We start from the raw sequence: 5271 nt of genomic DNA on the forward strand, positions 1-5271 counted from the left end.
GCGTCTGAGCAAACCATTGGGGCTGTAACTCGAGGAGGAGCAGTGGCAAGAGGCTGTGGTAGAGGTCGCAGGAGGACGCCCACTAGAGGTAGAGAGCAGACACCTGGTCTAGCGAGGAATAGAGAAGTGACTCCTCCACCGACTAATGAGGTAATAAGAGAGGGTGAGGAAGGGAAAAATGAGCAGGTACAAGATGAGGAATTACCACCCCAGCCTACTCTAGAGATGATTAATCATGTTCTTACTTATCTTAGCGGGTTATCTGATCAGGGCCAGACACCTCCAGTGGTTTCTGCACCAGAACCTCAGGTTCCGGGAGTACAACATGCAGCTACTGTGGCTCCCCGCATGGATGCATCATTGGGATTAGGCACATTTCCTCGATTGACTACAGGGTCTATAATGACAGCTGATCAACATAAAATTTTCACTAAGTTCTTAAAGCTGAAATCTCCAGTCTTCAAGGGTGCTGAATCTGAAGATGCCTATGATTTTCTGGTTGATTGTCATGAGCTGCTACATAAGATGGACATAGTAGAACAATTCGGTGTTGAGTTTGTGACCTATCAGATTCAGGGGGATGCCAAAATGTGGTGGTGGTCGTATGTCGAGTGTCAACCAACACAGGCACCAACCATGACTTGGGGATCATTTTCTATCTTATTTATGGGGAAGTATATACCCCGGACTTTGAGGGATAGAAAGAGAGATGAGTCCTGAGCCTAGAGCAAGGAAGGATGTCTGTTGCTGCTTATGAGGATAAATTTCGTGCACTATCCAGGTATGCCACTCAGCTTTGCTTCAGTCCACAAGTGCGGATTCGTCACTTTGTGAAAGGATTAAGGTCAGATTTGCAGATTTCAGCCTTACAGGTAGCTGCTACAGCAAAATCCTTTCAGGAAGTGGTTGATTTTGTGATAGAGGTAAAGGGGGTGAGGCCAAATGACTTCACCCCAGCATCGACATTTAAGAAGTTCCGTAAGGGAGGTGAGTTTAGTGGTTCATACTCCAGAGGGCAGAGTTTAGGAGGTTACCCAGCCCGTCCTATTCAGTCTTCACTACAGGCTATAGCTGGGGGTCCATCGCAGACCAGTCAGCATTTTTTCTGAGTTTGGAGGTTATCCCCAGACTTCATCATTCTCATAGAGACCGATGCTTGACACCAAAAATTGTTATGGATGTGGAGAGACTAGACATATTAGGAAATATTGTCCAAAACAGAGTTACAGACCCCCAATAGCTAGAGGTAGAGGTCGTTATGGTAGAGGCCACCATTCTGGAGGACGTGGTGGCCAAGGAAATGGTGGTCACCAAATAAGTCGGGGTGGCGGGCAAGTTGGAACTACTGTAGCGCAATCCGGTAAGGACAATGGACAGACAGGTGATAGGGCCCATTGTTATGCTTTCTCCGGGAGGTCTAAAGTAGAGGCATCTGATGTTGTTATAATAGGTACTCTTTTGGTCTGTGATTGCATGGATTCTGTACTATTTGATCATGGATCCACATTTTCATATGTATCTTTCTCATTTGCTGCTGGTCTTGATTTACATTGTGATTTTCTTGACATGCCTATTCGTGTCTCTACTCCTGTGGGTGAGTCTGTGGTAGTTGAGAAGGTGTATAGGTCTTCCCTTGTGACTTTTTTGGGGAGCAATACTTATGTAGATTTGATTAATCTAGAGATGGTCGATTTTGATGTAATTCTGGGTAGGACTTCGCTTTCTCCAAATTTTGCAATCTTAGATTGTAATGCTAAAACTGTGACATTGTCCAAGCCTGGGAAAGATCCGCTAGTGTGGGAGGGAGACTATATTTCCACTCCAAATCATATTATCTCTTTTCTTCGTGCTAAGAGAATGGTTAGTAAGGGTTGTTTAGCTTTCTTGGCACATCTCAGGGATGATACTTTCCAAGTACCTTCGATTGAGTCTGTTTCGATAGTCCGTGAGTTTCTTGATGTGTTTCCTGCAGACCTTCCTGGTATGCCACCGGATAGGGATATTGATTTTTGTATTGATCTGGAGCCGGGTACTCGCCCCATTTCCATCCCCCCTATAGAATGGCTCCAGCTGAGTTAAGGGAGTTGAAGGCCCAACTTCAGGAATTGTTAGGGAAAGGTTTTATTAGACCGAGTGCATCCCCTTGGGGTGCTCCTATTTTATTTGTGAAGAAGAAATATGGAAGTTTTCGAATGTGCATAGACTACAGACAGCTGAATAAGGTAACTATTAAGAACAAGTATCCCATTCCTCGCATTGATGATTTGTTCGATCCGTTACAAGGTGCTTGTGTCTTCTCTAAAATTGATTTGAGGTCCGGTTATCACCAATTGAAAATATGGGCAGCAAATGTGCCAAAGACTGCTTTTCGAACCAGGTATGGGCATTATGAATTCTTAGTAATGTCCTTTGGCCTTACGAATGCCCCTGCTGCTTTCATGAGCCTGATAAACGGGATTTTTAAGCCGTACCTGGATCTCTTTGTTAGTGTATTTATTGATGATATACTGATATACTCAAAGAGCAGGAATGAACATGAGGAACATTTGAGAATCGTATTGGAATTGTTGAGGGAGAAGAGACTTTATGCTAAATTCTCCAAGTGTGAGTTTTGGCTAGATTCAATGTCTTTCTTGGGGCACCTGGTTTCTAAGGATGGAGTGATGGTGGATCCTTCTAAGATTGAAGCAGTGAAGAGTTGGGTAAGGCCTACTAATGTTATAGAGGTAAGGAACTTTGGTAGTTTAGCTAGCTACTACCGTCGATTTGTCAAGGGATTTTCTTCGATTGCTTGCAGCTGACGAATTTGACTAAGCAGAATGTTCCATTTGTATGGTCGGATGAATGTGAAGAAAGTTTTCAGAAACTTAAGACCTTGCTGACTACTGCACCAATTCTTACCTTGCCAGTGGAAGGTAAGAATTTTATTGTTTATTGTGATGCATCCTATTCTGGTTTGGGTGCAGTGCTAATGCAGGAGAGAAATGTAATTGCTTATGCTTCGAGGCAGTTAAAAGTGCATGAACGTAACTATCCAACCCATGATTTGGAGTTGGCTGCAGTTGTATTTGCATTAAAGCAATGGAGACATTACCTATATGGGGTCAAGTGTGAAGCTTATACAGATCATCATAGTTTACAGTATGTCTTTACTCAGAAAGATTTGAATTTGAGGCAGAGGAGGTGGATGGAACTATTGAAGGACTATGATATTACTATTTTTTATCACCCAGGAAGATCTAATGTTGTGGCAGATGCCATAAGTAGAAAAGCAGGGAGCATGGGTAGTTTAGCCCACTTACAGGTTTCTAGACGCCCATTGGCTAGAGAGGTTCAGACTTTGGCTAATGACTTTTTGAGGCTGGAAGTACTAGAGAAAAGAGGATTTTTGGCCTGTGTGGAGGCAAAAGTTTCTTTTCTTGACAAGATTAAGGGAAATCAGTTTGCTGATGAGAAGCTGAGCCGAATTCGAGATATGGTATTGTGAGGAGAGGCTAAAGAGGCATTAATTGATGAGGAAGGCGTTTTGAGAATTAAGGGAAGGGTATGTGTGCCCGTGTTGATGATTTGATTCACACTATTCTTACAGAGGCTCATAGTTAAAGGTATTCTATACATCCTGGTGCAACCAAGATGTATCGTGATCTAAGGCAACATTATTGGTGGAGTAGAATGAAGCGTTACATTGTTGATTTTGTTGCCCAATGCCCGAATTGTCAGCAGGAGAAGTATGAACATTAGAGGCCTGGAGGTACACTTCAGAGAATGCCCATTCCTAAATGGAAGTGGGAAAGAATTGCAATGGATTTCGTGGTTGGTCTTCCAAAGACATTGGGTAGGTTTGATTCTATTTGGGTAATTCTTGACAGGTTAACTAAGTCTGCTCACTTCATTCCGGTCAAGACGACTTACAATGCAGAGAAGTTAGACAAACTCTATATCTCAGAAATTGTTCGATTGCATGGAGTTCCACTTTCCATCATATCAGATAGAGGTACGTAATTTACTTCTAAGTTTTGGAGAACATTACATGTTGAATTAGGGACTAGGTTGGATCTTAGTACTCCATTTCACCCTCAGACCGATGGTCCGTCTGAGCGAACGATTCAGGTGTTGGAGGATATGCTTCGTGCATGTGTGATAGAATTTGGTGGTCATTGGGATAAATTCTTACCCTTAGCAGAGTTTTCATACAATAATAGCTATCACTCAAGTACTGATATGGCCCCACTTGAGGCACTGTATGGGAGGAGATGTAGGTCTCCCATTGGTTGGTTTGATGCATTTGAGGTGAGACCTTGGGGTACCGATCTTTTGAGGGAATCGTTAGATAAAGTAAAATTCATTCAGGAGAAACTTCTAGCAGCTCAGAGTAGGCTGAAAGAATATGCAGATCGAAAGGTTAGGGACTTGGATTTTATGGAGAGTGAACATGTCTTGCTGAAGGTTTCACCATGAAAGGTGTGATGCGGTTTGGTAAGCGATGTCAGATTATTCCGAGGTATATTAGTCCATTTGAAGTTCTGAAGCGCGTGGGGCATGTGGCTTATGAATTGGCATTACCTCCAGGGTTGTCAGGAGTGCACCAGGTATTTCATGTGTCTATGCTGAAAAAATACCATAGTGATGGAAATTATATTATTCGTTGGGATTCAATTCTTCTAGATGAGAATCTGTCTTATCAGGAAGAGCCTATTGCTATTCTAGATAGGGAGGTCCGCAGGTTGAGATCAAAGCAGGTTGCATCTATCAAGGTTCAGTGGAAGAATCGGCCAGTTGAAGAGTTCACTTGGGAGAATATGGCTGATATGCAAGAAAGATATCTACATCTTTTCACAGATTCAAGTACTCTTTCTCGTCCTTGCTTTTCTTCCTGTGATATCATATGAGGACGAACGATGGGTAAATTGGTATCTATTGTAACAACCCGTTTAGTCGGTTTGAGCAGTAGAATTATTTTTGATGAAAACTTATTGGGTCAACGGACCTCGGGACGGACCGTCATGGTCACGACGGACCGTGATGGACTCCGTCTTCCCATACTGGTGAAAAATTTTACTACTTCTCTCCTCATTACCCTCGATGACAAGCAGGACGAACCGTCATAGGTACGATGGTCCGTCGAGGGTCTTCGTTCAAAAACACTTCAACTTTGGAATCGGGGTACCGAGATCGACTCTCTGAACTTTACGATAGGCCTGCAGCACGGACCGCCGTAGATACGACGGACCGTCACAAGCAGCGTAACCCTGACTTTGTCAGACATCTGCT

This window comes from Solanum lycopersicum, chromosome 3 (genome assembly GCF_036512215.1).
Source record: "Solanum lycopersicum chromosome 3, SLM_r2.1".
Taxonomy (NCBI): domain Eukaryota; kingdom Viridiplantae; phylum Streptophyta; class Magnoliopsida; order Solanales; family Solanaceae; genus Solanum; species Solanum lycopersicum.